Source organism: Lepisma saccharinum, chromosome 23 (assembly GCF_977018435.1).
Source record: "Lepisma saccharinum chromosome 23, izLepSacc3.1, whole genome shotgun sequence".
Taxonomy (NCBI): domain Eukaryota; kingdom Metazoa; phylum Arthropoda; class Insecta; order Zygentoma; family Lepismatidae; genus Lepisma; species Lepisma saccharinum.
Window position 1 is genome coordinate 24623374 of NC_139251.1, and position 17615 is coordinate 24640988.

General features: G+C 36.6%; 1 long non-coding RNA gene and 1 pseudogene across 1 annotated transcript; one reads left to right on the top strand and one right to left on the bottom strand.

Moving 5' to 3' along the window:
- Nucleotides 1–1400: 1400 nt before the first annotated feature.
- On the top strand, nucleotides 1401–17230 carry LOC145977682 (uncharacterized). Its single transcript, XR_014440609.1, has 3 exons — nucleotides 1401–1527; nucleotides 9170–9304; nucleotides 16040–17230. It is a non-coding gene; the product is annotated as an uncharacterized LOC145977682 (long non-coding RNA).
- Nucleotides 5409–8244, bottom strand: LOC145977819 (chloride intracellular channel Clic pseudogene; annotated as a pseudogene).
- Nucleotides 17231–17615: the final 385 nt, after the last annotated feature.

Here is a 17615-nt window from a genome sequence, read left to right on the forward strand (position 1 = left end):
AAAAGTATTTACAGGGGATTTCCCCCCTTTCCCCCTCCATATATACGCCGAATGTGCATAAATTATATATCGTCTAAATCTGTGATTCATTCTGCGTACAACGGTATATCTTTCATATCTGTAGGGCATTTAGTTTCTGAGCTATTGCATTTTGAAGCTTGAATCAGTGGCGTCCCTACCATTCCTTTTGGGGGTACAATTCAAGTTACATTGGTCATACGACAATGATGCAAATATTTTTCTGTTTCTTACATGCCAGCGATAATTTCTATGTGCATTTTGAACTTTTCATATCATTTTTTTTCGGGAGGCGGGGTGCGAAACCCCATTTTTTTTAAAAAAAAAAGTATTTACAGGGGATTTCCCCCCTTTCCCCCTCCATATATACGCCGAATGTGCATAAATTATATATCGTCTGAATCTGTGATTCATTCTGCGTACAACGGTATATCTTTCATATCTCTAGGGCATTTAGTTTCTGAGCTATTGCATTTTGAAGCTTGAATCAGTGGCGTCCCTACCATTCCTTTTGGGGGTACAACTCAAGTTACATTGGTCATACGACAATGATGCAAATATTTTTCTGTTTCTTACATGCCAGCGATAATTTCTATGTGCATTTTGAACTTTTCATATCATTTTTTTTCGGGAGGCGGGGTGCGAAACCCCATTTTTTTTAAAAAAAAAAGTATTTACAGGGGATTTCCCCCCTTTCCCCCTCCATATATACGCCGAATGTGCATAAATTATATATCGTCTAAATCTGTGATTCATTCTGCGTACAACGGTATATCTTTCATATCTCTAGGGCATTTAGTTTCTGAGCTATAGTCATTTCAAAGTACCGCTGCAGTTTGAAGCTTGAATCAGTGGCGTGCCGACCATTCCTTTTGGGGGTACAACTCAAGTTACATTGGTCATATGATAATAATGCAAATATTTTTGTGTTCCTTACATGTCAGCGATCATTTCCATGTGCATGTTGACATTGTCATGTATTTTTTCTTGGGAGGAGGGTGGGGAAACCAAATTTTTTTTTCCGAAATTTTGGAATTTTGAGAGTTAGCCCCCTGCCCCTGCCACATATACGCCGAATTTGCAAAAATTTCATATAGTCTGAATCTCTGGTTCATTCTGCGTACAACGGTATATCACTCATCCCTCTAGGGCAATTAGCTTCCGATCTACACTCATTTAATTGAAACTCTGCATTTTGCTCAAAATCGGCTCGGTACCCAGAGGCTTACTTGTGAAAAAGGCCTTGGGCGGCAAAAGGTTAAATTGTAAATTGCAACTTCATCGACATTCTGTAGTAACCCTGTTTATTTGCTTTCTGATGGATTGAATAACATGTGCTTCTATTTGTTCCAGGTAGCCCAAGAATGGTGGTCCTCACTTATTCCTCTGTTCATTGGTTCGTCTCCAGCAGTTCAAGCAGAAGGCAGACATCGATCGACCTTTGTTTCTAACAGCATGCTGCTACAGGATGAAGGAGATTGTGCTGGCGGGCTGTCAGAATTTACTGAGGTATGTTGGGTAAATGTAGCTGCAAGTAGTAGGTTGCATTTATTGTCAACAATGGTTCAGAATTCCCACATACCTGAAAATCTCCGGGGATTTGAAAAAAGTAAAATTCTCAGGGAAAATCATCTAATTGTTCAATGAGTCCCATTAAAGTATATCTGAAGCAAACTATGCTGCTGCATATTGATAATAACAATTACAATAGACACCGTTAGTTGCAACTTCAGTAATTTGCTTTACAGAAGCTGCTTTGAAGATACAGGCTTTAGATATGTGTGGGCCACATATTTGTGATGAATAAAATATCAAGATTTTGGTACAAAAACTGCATTTTGGGATCAAAAGCAGTGTATAAACGGACATTTCAGTCTTAAAATGGTGAATAAAACCCTAAATTTGATTTCAAAACTACACTTATTGCACAAAATAAAATTTTACCTTCAATTTATGTTATCAGTGTGTTAAGTATATTATTGTGTAAAGTAGTTAATTTTTTCTTCTCAAAAATTTGAAAGAGAATTAATAAATTTTCAAGGAATTTTATAACTCTTAGGATAATTCAGACTTCAGAAAATATTAAATCTTCAAATTTCATGTTTAAGAGTTTATTTCGCATTTTGCAGTTCATTTCACAATTCGCGACAAAACACCTCACACTTTTCAGAAACATTAAGCATGAACATATCAACATGTTATTTCACATTTCGAGTTTCCATCAAAAATTAAATATGCATGCCTGCAGATATATATTTATTTTGCATTACATATTAATTACTATTGTGTCCATTTATAGACTTCTGTTTCTCAAAAGTATGCAAATATTTTAGCCCAAGTTCAGATTGTTAACAATTAATGACTGTACACAGGCATTTTTATACATGGTTCAGTTTCTTTTTATGTCTGTTAATACATACTTCAGTGTTTCAGTGATTACTTAGTGCATCTTGTTTGACAATAAATTTTCCCTTCCATACACTTGTATATGATTTTTTTTTGTTCGCGAGCAGCCGTTTGCCTGCTAATGTCATCTACTTCACGTGCATGGGATGGAAAGAAGTATTATGTCTCCAAATGCTCTTGGTTTTAGTTAGGCAGGTTAAGTTTAGGTCTCTTGGCATTAATAAAACATTACTAAATGCTTTTTGTTAGGTTTAGTACTCTTAGCATGAAAATAATGGCCCTAAATGCATCCAACACCTGATCACATAACGAATTTAGTCCCAAGCACAAAAACCCCTTCGATTCTCTCATGAAATTTGCTAAACCTCTGTGTCTGAGAGCAGCTGCTCGATGCAAAGTACTATGAGGAAGAATGGTACTTCCTGAATATTACAAATACTTCTATAAAACTTGTGAAAAAACATTAAATATTCAGAACAGTTACCCCCAAAAATGTGTGCAACCTTAGTCCTTAATTATATATTCACACAGAAAGTGAATTGGTATGAACTTTTTTCCAGATAACCAAAAATCAACTTCTTCTTTCGCCTCCTCAATTAGTGTGACAAAGTGATTCAATAAGTTTTGTCTTTAACCATACAACACTAACCTTTACGGGGAAAACGTGTTCACTAACCCTTCATAAATTTTTTATAGTACTTTATTTTTTTTTTGTGTATCTACAAAACCGTTTGTGATTTTCAAAACTGAAGATTTTTATCATTTGTACATAGCATTGTGAATCTCAAAATGCAATTTTGTTAGTTTCTCATTTACCTTTATATTATTATTTACAATTATTCTTCCTTAACACAGTCTTGGAAATGCAAAATTTAGTGTCCAAAATATCGCAATATCTAATTTAATATAATTCATCTTATGTAATAATAAGAAACTCTCTTTGTTGATTTCAAAAAAATATTTTGCAAATTAAACATTTTCTTTACAATAATAAAAGTGCAAAAAAATGCACTCTAATTTTCAATATATATAAAGTATTTTTAGAATTATCAATTAGATTTTAAATTAAAATTACAATGAAAAGACATTATGCCCTACTGTAATTTGTTTTGATAAGTCTTTATTTTCCTTATATTGGAACTTGGGCCTCCCCAACCATTATTGATCTATTGACTTATTTTGTTTATTTAATGTTGCTTCCACATGTGACTAATTTTGATGATTTGGATGAATGGTGGTGAGATGACTTAAAATAAAATCCAAGAATATATGAACTCGACACAAAACAATGTACTACAGAGGATTATACAGGATGTGAGTTCTTGCGCCAGAGCTTCGTTAATGTGGCACCTTGGACTCGCAGCACTAACAAAATGTCTTAGTGACTATGGATATTTCACTCATGCGATCTAACTCATTGCAAAATTTACGGTACCACCTCCAACAGCATTTGACAATTGCAACCCATCGAGATGGTAGCTTGGCATAGAAAAATTAGGAAGGTGCAAGGAAGGGGGCATGCAGGAAAACATGCTTTGTTCAAAACAGTAATTGAGCTCATAAAAATTATGACGTGTTAGTGGTCTAGGTTTAATAAAGAACTGTGTATTTAGACATTTACTTTACAAAACCATGATATATGAATTGTATGATAAGAATGATCACTAAATTTACAGATTACTAATAACTATATCAGACGCTGGTATTATTGATGCACTGATATGTCGATACCAATGTTGTTTCCTCCTTCCCTTATTTGTTATTTTTAATTACCGGGATCTAAGTATAGGGTGAAGAAAAGGAGCTAGCGAGAGGTTGTGTAAATAGGCTCAGACCTTTATAAGTTCGGAGCGACGCCTCCTTCCTCCAGGTACATACCTGCGTTCTTTCTTCCACGATGTTGACTCACTCAAACCAAATCCAAAACTGATCTTGAAATTTCCTTCCGATCTTCTCAGATCGGTTCGGTTGCTTCGCTATACAAATTCCAATACCTTTCGATTCAGATCCGGCTGTCAGGCTGGTACCTTTCCACGGATGAGGCAAGTAATGGAATTTGTAAGGTCTGCATTCGAAACCGATGAGAACATCCTGTCTTCGTAATGTTTCATTTTCCAGTACATCTTCTAATTTTTACCTACAAGTCAACATACCCCCCTGTCAAGAAGAGTCATCTCCGATGGTCGCTTGTCTGAGTGTATCATTTATTGGTTCATACATGTCAGAAATTCCTTTGAAACGATATAGTAGTACATCAAGAATAAATCAGTCCTGTTAAGCAGAAAACATTTACCAGTAACTGTCCATAATACTTATTATTATGCATAAAGAATGCATAAACAACTAAATACCCATTTAAAAACAAAAGAGCATTAAGTTAATTAACTAAGCATATGAATATGAAATTAGTATAGTTCATTATATTACATATCCATAACCATTACTAGGACAATAGTTCGTTTTTTTGTTTTTGTCCACGAAGGATTTTTTTAACTTTATTTTTGTCCCTTAAATTGATTATTTTAATATTACGTTATCACTGGTCTTCTTTGCATCTACAATGAAAACTTAAATCATGATTCAAAATACACTATATAATACACAAAAAGTCAAATCCTTGAACTAATGTTATAAGTATTTTCAAATCTGAATGAAAGAATATTCACTTTTGATAAGGCATAGTTTACACTGCATGCCATCATTTCACTATGAAATCACTTAGAGAATATTCACTGTTTAAACACATTGTGTTCAAACCTTAAGTGTTCAATATGACATTATTTCGTATCATTGTGTATATTTTCACTTAATCACTTTGTTTTATTATCTTGAGAGTACCAGTTTCCTCTAAAATAATTCACGCAATGATTGCAGATCAGTATCATATCAATTCCCCAGGTTCTGAACTGTTCATATTTGTCCATGCATAGAAATGTATCTGACTTCGTAGCACAATTGAGATGAACCTAGTTCCTGTACTTCATTTAGTCAATTGGGACTTCAATAGGGACTGAAGTGGTGAACATTGGCATTTCCAGTTCTTGGAGCTTCTTCATTTTCACATCTTGTTGCAACTTGTAATGATCGATGACATCCTGATCAGCTGGGATGCTCTGGTGAATGCATCCAATTGGCACTTGGAACATGCTACTAATTGGTCCTGCTGGGAAGGATTTCCAAGTTCGTGAAATATTTTCCTGCTATGCTAATGTGTTGTAAGCTGGGAATGAGATCACAGTGGAAAAATCACGTGTTGTCCTCGGTGAGAAACCTGTTAAATTTCTTCTCCAACTTCTGCAACCAACTGGGACAGAAAGTTCTTCTTCGGTGCATTGTCCTGTCTTAGCAGTATCAATTTGAATGTAATATACACTTATTCTATCAATGCTGTTGCTTCTTTGTCCTGTCCAAACAAGGTGTAATCTCCGAGAACATTCTTCTTGATGTGGCTTTCATCTTTATATTCTCTAATATGGCAAGTCCCATCAAAATCTGGAGGGGGGGGGGGGGTGTTTCGAAATTGGATGTAAATCTGGAGTTGTATTCTGTATGAGGTTACAGACAATTTGGCTGGGTTGGTCAAATAGTTTTCCTCTGTTGATCTTCGATGATGCTCTCTTTTATACCATCCCATCACTTTGACAGTATCTGTTAAGACACATCACCATGGACTGGCATTTAGCCAATGGATTAGACACCCTGTCCAGCAGGCAGTCAGTGCTGGATAACATGAAAAACACGAAAGGATTTGAGATGTTACAAAATAAATGTATATTTAAAAGTGAGAATTGTTGGTGTCGAAATCTAATACAGTGATGGCTTCTTCATAAGCTTCGGAATTAATAGTGGACCATTAGTGGCTATTAATGGAATGATGTTATGGGAGGCAATGGCAGTAAATTAGTAAAGAAAATAGTATCTCCCTTTGGTTCTAGAGCAGATAAAAGCAGCTCAGGACAATCTGGAGCACTTGGGAGACTACCTAGTCCCTTCGTTTTGACTAGTCAGGGTTCAATGTTTTTTGATGAGGATGATGACCTAGCACATGCATTTTACATAGAAGTTCCTCTGCCAAGGAAGGGAAAAAAGGCTACAATGAAGAGAATATTTACAAATCTCACGCCGCAGGGTGAAGTGAAACTTCCTTTTCCACGACTACATCCTCATTACCCTGTGATAATGTATCAAGCCTAATATGCTAGCCTCTGTGATGTCTCTGTGTACATCAATAATTATTGCTCACACACATACAGTATGCAACTTTTGTATAATTTTGTTCAGTCTCACCAAAATTGTTAGCCTCGGCTATTAGAACAACATAATGCACACTGCACACATGTTGCCATGTAATATGATCAATGTGAAATTTTGTTTTTTTAGAGGCACATGCATATTATGCACATAAATATCTTTGTCGGTATCTTGTATGTGATAGTTATTCCTGTTATGTTTCGCCTACAAGTCAACAATGTAGTAACAATCCGTCACATCTCATATAATAATAACAGCCAGAGGTCCCAGGTTTGAATCTTGGCCTGGGCATAGGAGCTCTTCATGAGTGTGTCTTCATTAAATTCATCGTCGTGGTTAGCCAAATGTGGCAGAAAAATGATTCTAAATGGCAGAAATCAAATCAAATATAATAATAATAAAAGCAGATGGGGGTAAATGTAGAATATTGTAAAATAAATTTAAAATAGTATTGCACTGTGTATTGATTACTCTGGAAAAAAATTGAAGATTCTGGAATACTCGGGGAATATACATTTTGAGTTCATGTGGGAATCCTGTGACTGCTCTTGTAGTTGGTACTAAGGAGTTTAATTGAGACAGAGAGGAAATTGGTTTGTGAGTGATTGAGGTAACATACTCACTAGTGCCAAATTCACAATCCTACAGTCAGTAATTCTGGCTAAGGTTTCACCATGGTTCCCATCAGTTGCTCCAGACAAATGCTGAGATACTTTTGATTTACCATGTAACACCTTATCATCCTTCACCATTCCTAGTCTCTAGCTAGGTCTGGATAGAAACTATGTCTGTATATAAGGTGGGGGGGGGGGGTCAAATCTGGTTCATTGGTGTAATAAACATAATGTAATTAATTCAAAATTAAATCAACAGTTCATCATTTCATTATACTACTTGGGAGAATATTGAAAATGTATTTGTGTTAGTTATAATGGATGGAATGGAATAAATGTTTATTTATAAACATATTCTGGAATTACAATCATATTATGAAGAAAGTAAGCTAAGCATGTTTCAGAACTTGTTTTATCTTAAAAGATATTCTTAAAAGGTGTGAAAATTAAAGCATATTTTTTTTTTCCAAAAAATTTATAATACACGAAATGAAGAATAATAAGGTGTTAATATTATATAGTAAAATAATTGACAGGTAAAAACAAAAGTAATCAAACTGACCAACCACAAGTAGTACCCTTCTCACCCATTGCACACTAAGAAAGACATCCCATTCTCCCTGGCCCTCACAGGACAACACCTCACAAAAAACTCCCAACAGAACTACAACCTCTGCCTACACTTGCTTAACCGTGGTAATCTCTTCACCCATGTGACTTAACAGATATTCTGAGCTGTCTCACACACCTTCACCAAGTAACCTGACCCAACCCCATACTTGTCAGTCAGTACCACCCCAGCCTAAAGAAAATCAGACACCCTCTCACCTCCCCCATTGTCCACAGAGATCCTGACACCTGAGACATCTTTCTGGACAAGCTCAAACATTTTCTTTATAATCCCAACCTGCCCCTGCTCACATGGAATGGAACAACCCAAGGTGGAAAACCTCATCACTTATTCTGTTCTGGATTCACACTGCCACAAGTAAATTTACCATCCATCCAAAAGGAACATGCTACAACTAAAATTCACCTGTATCCTTATCTGCTACATATGTGGGTTGGAAATTTAATAGTGGCAACCGCATTGTCGTGCAGCAACATGATACCGGAAGACAGCATTCCTCGTCGTTTATTCTGTATTGCTTGGCAAAGTTTCTTGAGAGTGTTGGAATACACGGCCACATTAACTGTTTGTCCATTCAGCAGAAACACTGTCAAATGGCAGTTGGCTCGTATCGCGCTCTCAATATCATGCTCCAATGAGTCCGTTATGATTGAGGGGCATTCTGATCGTGCTTCGTCATGAACATTCGTGCGACCGGCCTTAAACAGACGTACCCACTTACGCACTTTGCCTTCAACAGTGACATTCTCACCATACACCTCACGTAACTGGCGATAAATGTTTGTCGCTTTCACATTTTTCGTGGTCAAAAACGTGATCACTGATCGTATCTCACACTCGGCGAGATTATGAATTACCTGCACCACTTCCAATGTCCACCACAACTACACCAAGCATTTCACAACGTGCAAATGGCATCTGTTTACGTGCAAGGCATGTCGGTAACTAATGCACATTTCCAAAATGCCAAGCACGCAGTGTTGCCAACGTGAGCGCAAAATGGCCCCTAATTAAAAAAATAAACCTTGTATTTTGAAAAGATGCATTTTTTTTATTTAAAATTTTTGTAGAGGTGTTTTTACACATGTATGTTCTTTTTATATTTTTGTTTGAGTTATTAAGAAAAATGTTAACATTAATATTAGCTGTTTCTTGTCCTGAAGTTAAGATGTGAATATTATCTAAGTTCATTACAATTTTTAAGTTTTAGATATTTTGATGTTTGAATTAGTTTCTTCTCTTTTTACAGAATCACAGAATACAAATGGTTTTTGTGCTCTTTTGAACATACGTTTCCAAGTGATACGTTGAACACTGAAGTTTACAGATATCATGACCAACATGAAATAAATTCTAATGAGACAGCTGCATTGAGGAGTGAAATGTAAGTAATAAATTGTGATTTATTGTATTTGTATTGTCCACTGTACAGTGCATTTATTTTGGTTCCTGGCCAAGATAGCTCCTGAGTGCAGAACGGCAAGGCACAATGCGGATGCTGACATTTCTTAGGCCATATGTGGCAAAGAACAAAACTGACGCCTGAATTGTTTTTAGTTTGTCTGCCCCTGCTTGGAGTGTTGCCTTGCAACAGTTCTTGGGAACCAAAAGTAAATATCTGTAGAAGCATATCAGTCACTTTCAAAGTAAGATTCATTGTATTAAATAATCCATAGCGCGACAGCCCATGAGAGCCTTGGCTTACCTACCGACTGCTGGTCTCCCTCCCACACTGTTCCTCCGTCACCTGGTGTAGTGTGGAGATCTTAGACCAGTATTGGGGTGATGGGTGGTCAGCCCATCGAACCCCCAGCCATTGTAGGTCTTCTCGACCGGGTCATTGTATTATAATTGCATATATATTTAGCAATTTTATCTGTTTTTCTTTGATTTCATCCTCCAGCACTGAAAATAGACAGTTGAGTAGAGGGGTACGGGCATTAAAACACACACAGGTATTAAAAACAGTTGGGCATAGTCATTAAAACACACACACAATTTTTCATTGATATATTAATTATTATGTGCTATGATAAAAAAAAAATCAGTACCACCCAGTACAATTCCTCATTTAAACACAATTTTGTCACTTTAACTGTTTTCCCATTTCATCCACCAAATCTTTGTGCTCTGCCTTCTTGTTCTTACATTCATTCTAATGCAGCTCTCTGTTGTATTTGCCACTTTCAGAGCACTCTCATCTCCTACAAGAAAGAAAATAAGTCGGACCCTGTGGTTCACCATTAACTTTCAAAACTAACCTACATATTTCTTTGTGTATAATATGTACACACAGCAATTAATGAGCTGTTCATTTGCATACCTATAACATTCTTAAATCACAAAACAATATATGCATTACAAAAGAAAATCAATAAAACTACTGTACTAAGCAACATTTTTGTGTTTAATATTCATTATACCATATTTACGCGAGTATAATGCACACCCTGTTTTTTTATGGGGAAGAGCGACTATTATATATCATATATAATGCACAGTATAATAATATAATATTATACTTATTATTAATAAAGACAGTAGAGGGGTACAGGTATTAAAACACACACACAATTTTTCATTGGTATATTATTATGTGCTATAATAAAAAATAGAGACCACCCAATACAATTTCACATTTAAACACAGTAAGTCACTTCCTTATCTGTTTTTTCGCATTTCATCCAACAAATCTTTCTGCTCTGCCTTCTTGTTCTTACATTCATTCTGATGCAGCTCTCTGTTGTATTTGGCACTCTCATCTCTTACAATAAAAGAAAATACTTCAAATTGCATTGACCTCATCCCTCCCAATACTTTAAAATTTTTGCAACTGAGGAAGAACATTAATAATAATTCCATTGCATAAAATTTACTAACTTCTGTATTCAAATACCTCTTCTGAAGACCTTTTCAAAAAAAATTAACTAACCCCCCCTCATACTATCACGAAGTGCCACCCTATCAAGACCAATGTTCTTTACAGTAATTATTGATACAAATAACTGCCACTTACTGGAAATCAGGCAAAATATACATTTTTATTACCTATTAAAAGAAAGTGTCGCATAGAATTACAAACTTCAGGAATTGAAATCGTACCCCTTAGATGGCTTAACTACTGCTTTCCAAACCATGATAGCACTGGTAAGGAAAATAATTTAACCCATCCGCTTACCTAGTCGTCGAATCGACGGCCTGATTGGACATTCTGTTCCCATACCTAGTCGTCGAATAGACGGGTTCCCGATTTTCTGTCAAAATCTTGCTGACTCGCAGAAAAATCAATAAAATGTATAAAACACAACTCGGAAAAACATAAAATATATTTTTCAAATATCCCAAATCTCGGTGTGTTTCTTATGAGAAAAGACAAGACATTTTGTATGAGTACTGCAATGGTCTCTGCATATAAATAATTTGCATTCCGAACAACATACCATTGTATTATTATTCTCATGGCCAGGTCCGGATTAAGACGAAATTGGGCCTGATGCTTGAAATCTTCGGTGAACAATAAACACGACGACGTTATAGTTACGTCACAGCGCAAAGAATAATAGTAACTGCATTGTAAGTAATCCTGTGTCTAGGCGTCCGAAATTGGGGCTCCAAATTTCATTCTAAGATTTATTTTCAGGTTAATATAGCAAGAGAAAACTGTTCAGCTTTCGGAAAATTCTCGTCTGTTTTCATCTGGGCGTATTTCAGGAATGGGCCTAATGCTGCAGCATCAATAGCACCCGCCTTGATCCTGCCCTGCTCATGGCTCTCATTTAAAGTACGAAACTTCACAAGCATGTAAGCGACCAAAAGAACACTAGGAAAAAAGGACAAACGTCTGTTTTCATGGGAGTACTGTAGTTAAGTTAACTACTGCTTTCCAAACCATGATAGCACTGGTAAGGAAAATAATTTAACCCATCCGCTTACCTAGTCGTCGAATTGACGGCCTGATTGGACATTCTGTTCCCATACCTAGTCGTCGAATAGACGGGTTCCCGATTTTCATCATGTAGTTCCTTTTTCATTCAATAGATGGCAGAGGTTGTATGATCTTTCAAATCTATGACGTGTATGTTTGTGCTGCTAAGTTTTTCATACCATTTCAAGCGTGTTTTGTTCAGTAATTTCTCATGTAAACAAACCTTCATTTGTTACGTCTTGCAAACATGTTGCATAAGAATGTTGTAGATGATTCTGCGATTGAAAAGTTGCTTTTCGATAGCGATGAAAAGGAAAATGTGGATTTTGGAAGTGGAGATGAACACGGGGGTTCATTTTGTGTTAGTGAAATTGAAGAATGTAGTGAAAGTGAGGAAGAGGTGGCTGTGGCAGGAAAAATATGAAAGGTTGAGGAATGGAAATGGAATGCAACGATGTGTGTGATCAAATTTATTAGGTGAGTTTCTAATTATCTTTCAAGTAAACTGCATATGTGCATACTTATTACTATACTTCCACTTCAATATATAAAATTTTCACGTAAATTGCTTGGATAGTTTAAACAATATTTGACATCTTGTCTTGCTGTGCAACCTTCACGGGAGATAGCCAAATTTAAATGGTAAGCGGATGGGTTAAAAAAAGTCAGCACTCAGTGTTAAAAGTTTGTTAAGCCAGGATGACAAACAAGCAGGCTCAAGTCATAAAACTGGCACTCCCTTCTTGCCAAAATGGCAGGTTCTCAAAAAAAGCGCATTGATTTGGTGGGAAATGAAATGTGAGAAACATTGCAGGATAGTGTTTTTTTTGTTTTCAAAGAAAATTAAATTTAGAAAAGGCTTCATATCCTTTTTCATAACGAGTTAAACACTCAACGAAAGGTCCCATTGTTGCAGGGAAAGGACAGATAAAATCTCAAAAATATTGCAGGATAGCAAGGTTTTTTTTTTTTTTTCAAATAAATTTAGAAAACACTACATATCCCTTTTCAAAACAAGTTCAACAATGGACGGAATGTTCTATTCTTGCTGGGAAAGGAAATATAAAGTCTCAAAATATGAAAAATATTGCAGAATAGTGTTTTTTTTAAAATTAAATTACATTTAGAAAAGGCTATGTATCCTTTTTCATAAGTTCAACAATGGAACCATTCTTCGTTGGATAAGAATATTAAACGTGGATGAATTACCCCACCATTAACATTTCCCAAAATGTAGTTACAGAAGTTTAACAGACTCATTCAATTTGTTCACAAGGTATTTCTGTGTTGAACAGGCACACCTGGAAATTCTGTTGAAAATCATCTATGAACATCCCTTCAAGAATTTATAATCACATATGAACCAAAAAAAAAAGTTCTGTTGTAAAGTGTACTTATGTGCCATTATTAAAATTATAGCATAACACTAAGCACACTAAACGCTTAAGACTGTATATCATGGAAGCCCCTTTTGCAAAATCATCATTGCTGTGCCAGTAGGGAGCACATACAAAACCATACGTAACAGAAGTTACGGTTCAGCCAACAAGCTCGAGTCTCAAGTTTGTCCCTCCTATGGTATGGGCAATTAGTGACTGACAGGTCGTAAACCCTGAGGGTCTGATAGGCAAGACGAAACATTGGCATTTCCTTAGACTGTGCCTCCTCGAGTCGACTTGCAATCTTCATTGCTGCAAAACCTAATCTTTCCATTTCATATAAGGTGGCCGCGGTGGCTCAGTCGGTAACGCGTCTGACTACCATGCTAAAGGTCCCGGGTTCGATCCCCGGCCGGTTCAAATCCGGGAACTTTTCTAACGGTGGAAGCGGCCCCGGCGCCTACCCAGCGTCGAATAACATGGGTACCTGGGGGAAACCCTGGGGGGTAAAGGCGGTCAGGGGCGTGATGCTGATCACATCACCCCCACTCACGACCGGATCAAGAAAGTGTGGGGCGTTACCCCCACACCCCCTATACGCCTTCATGGCGTTGTGCTATGCACAGGGGAACACTTTTTTTTCCATTTCATATAAAAATCTTTCCATTTCCCAACTGAAATATGTGGGTTTATAATACACACAATTGTGAAATATTTTATTCAACGAATGAGGAGTCCAAGTAGTCGACCTTCGTGGCAAAGTAGTTGGCACAGCATGCTATGACACCAGAGGTATCAGGTAAGACATGGATATTCGTGTTTGTCCTGAATATGAAAAATATATAACTGAGTAAAAACTGGTTTGTGAGAATGACTGGAAAAATTCCACTTACAGTTTTTACTTAAAAAAAAAAAATATTCAGCAACTGACTCCCACGTAGGAAGCCAGGCACGTTCCTCGGTGAGCTAAAGCTCCCTCCCAAAATCCTACAATCTAATTTAAATAGTATGTGGTGGTAATTAATTTTACTTCCTTGGCAGGATTAAACACCTTCCACAATAAGCTGTAATACACACACACTTTTCACCTTTCAATGGCAACTGCTAAGTAGACCCTGGATTTTTATGTAATATCAATGTACAAAATATGTAACAATGATTGATAAAAATACAATAACACAAATGAAGTACAATATGTCATCCATACATTCAAATTTAATGATTATGCGATTTTAAAATGAATGGGAAATTCGATACTACAGATTTTCCAATGGTCGTGAATCTCAGTGATTTCATACGTGAAATGATTTGCGAGAAAACAGCCCAGTTAGTGAAATTAGCTTTGGGGTTTCCCAAATGCCCACAACACGGTCGGTTGAAAGGCAACCCCAAGGTTGAATGGAGTCCGTAGGGATCAGGCCTCACCTTCTCTAGTCCAGTCCTCTTATCGGCAGACGGCTGAACTTGTAGGACTCAAATATAGCGATTCTGACAGGGCATTTTGTGTTTTTTCAAAATGCATATCAATGTTTGCAATGGCGTATTGTCACAATGGGCCACTCAATTTGAATAAAACAAAAATCAGTGTACTCAGGAATGCAAGGAAGGCTTGCAAGGTTAAATTTTAACAGTAACTTAGAATCGGGCGCTATACGTTGATCCAAAAACTGATATATTTGACAGTTAAGGGAAGGAGGTATAGTTACGCACCAATTGTGCATTTATTTCAACATCGCCCAAATGGGCACTGCTACTAAAAAAAACCTGGGTGTATCAAGAGTATGAATTTCTGTCCACGTTGCACATGAAAGCATTTTTTATCTATAATAAAGGATTCCCTGATAACAATATTATGCCAATTTCACATCAACACTGCGCTATAAAAAAAAATAGCTGGGGATATAAGAGGGGGTGGGGCAACACAGCCAAAATAACAATATCACGTACAAAATGTATAATCATGACAATCTATGTGGGCCGGAACCAGTGATGGTATCATAGTGTGGCACAGGGGCAGGCACCCCAATTCATAGCCAAACGAATGCAGATCTGGCTCCAAGAGAGCTAAGTTCGCAACACTGACTCGAAGGCAAAAGCCGGGCAGAGACTGTCCCACATGCCCTAAATATCTTTTAAAATACAGAAGTGACAAAATATTTACAATATTCACTGTTAAGATTCATCCTTTCTATTCAATTTACCACAAATATCTCAAAACTGTTTTCAAGATAAAGTGTACCAAATGAAGCTCTGTTTTCTTCTGCCCATGATATGGCCTCTTAAAAAACATGTTATAAAGCGATAGAAAACCACAAGAACTCTTGTAAAACGTAATCACTTTGAAAATACGACTGAACTGAAATCGCAATGTTACTGAAATGAAATGGAATTAACAAATTCACAAGTTATGCGCAAAACCATGTGTTTCAGTTGCCGCTCTGGCGCAGCGAACTGTTAGGAAACAAAAGTGCCCTTTTAGCGTGTCTTGTTACCAAAGGTACGCGAAACTTCCTAAAAACATGTGGATGCTTGAGGACATTTCCAACAACCTCTGTGACAAGGTACGTGCTTATTTTGATTGTAATTGTAATTCTGAGAAGTCATTTCGAAGCCAACTGTTTCCATGGTAGAGATATTACATGTCATTTGAAGGGGAGTTGCCGTCTGGGTGGCCGCCATCAGGTGCCCCAAGAGCAATGAAATTCACTGTATAAAATGGTACAGAAGATTGCATAATTCCACTTGAGCACAGAGTATACCTAGAAGTTTTATTGTGTTTTGTCATTATTGAAAGGAAGTCATTTTAAAATTTCAGAGGAGATATCTGTCAGCTCAATGCCATTCCAGAAAATTCACAAGTGATGCTTGAAGGAATTTCACCTCTGAAGATGAAAAGATGCCTGCTTCAAATCCTCATACGATGCAAACAAACCTAAGACTACGGTTTCAAGTTCAGCTCAGCGTTTACGTGTGTGTCTGTTCACAAGTGTTTAGAAATTTGATTAGTGATCGCTACTTTGCATTGTTAAACAGGACCGTATTATTCTGTGTTTATACGAGGTGAAGGAGAAATTTACAACATGCACTGCATCCTATTGGAATATATTTTATAGTTGCAGAAACGGAGGTAAGTGAAAAAACAATGGATCTGCCTATATAAATTTATGTAAAAAAATGTCTCCTAGGTTATTCAAACTGAACCCCTGGAGTCAATTTTTACTCTAAAAACACCTAGTCCAGCATCAGAGATAGCTGTAGAGATGGTATTTGCCGACTACTGCCTTACCAATTCAGGTTATAGTATACAAAATATCCAAGACATTCACAGAGTGGGAAACGCCCTGGGCGATGAAGGTCTTATAGAGGGGGATCACCCCCCTTTTTTGACCCGCTTGATGGAATCATGGTTTATGTGCAATGCCCAAATAGCTAGTTTAGTGACAAAGATCCTCCGTTTGCGTCAGTTGGAAACATTATGTCAGAAATGGCGAGTGTTGTAAAGCTGTAAAGTTGTATATTTTGGTTTCTAAATTATATCAGAAATTGTGAGTGTTGTAAAATGTAAAGTAGTATGTTTTGATTTGTGAACATTATTTATATATAAATACTAATCAGAATTAATAATATATACTTTTTATATAAAAATATTAATAGACAATTTGACAACATTTCTCGGAACCTTTGCGGGAAGTATTAAAGGCAAAATTGGATATTCAATTTCATATGATTAAAATCCCCGATTAGCTTCTATGGCCAGAATAGAAATAGAACATAAAATTTAATCAAGTATTCAGGAGGTATATATTTCTTTTTTTAAAAAAAAGTGGGTGAAATTTTTATTTTGTAAATTTTGGTGATGTTGATACTCCTACAATTTGCTTTTCTGTCTATTTTGTATCTGCATCAGCTACACACAGAACCCAAAACATGTGAATCGACATATTTTGATTTCAGTAACACATTAGCATGTATGAACTGCAAATGATGCACCTTTTAGTGTGTCAAAATACACATAGAGATGTACAGAGCATTCCCTGACATTCACTATGAGACTCGGCGGCAAGGGGCCTGGCATCAGCACTCGTCTTTCCCGGCGAACGGGGTCTGCGACAGTCGGTCGAGTCGGCTATTAAAATTACAGTTTTCATATTGTATACTAACCTTGACTACAGAAGGTGTTGAAAATGATGTTCCTCTGTTGCAACACATTCCTGGCATCTCCGAAGGAAATTGGCATTTACACGTGCAAATATCGGACATATTTTCATATTGGACAAAGTTATGGCACGAGTGAAAGTAACTGTTTTAAAATAATAAGATGGTATTGGTCTACTGTAATTCTCCAGATTTCTCCTACAATACTCTCTCTTAACTCACGGATGGTGTACGGA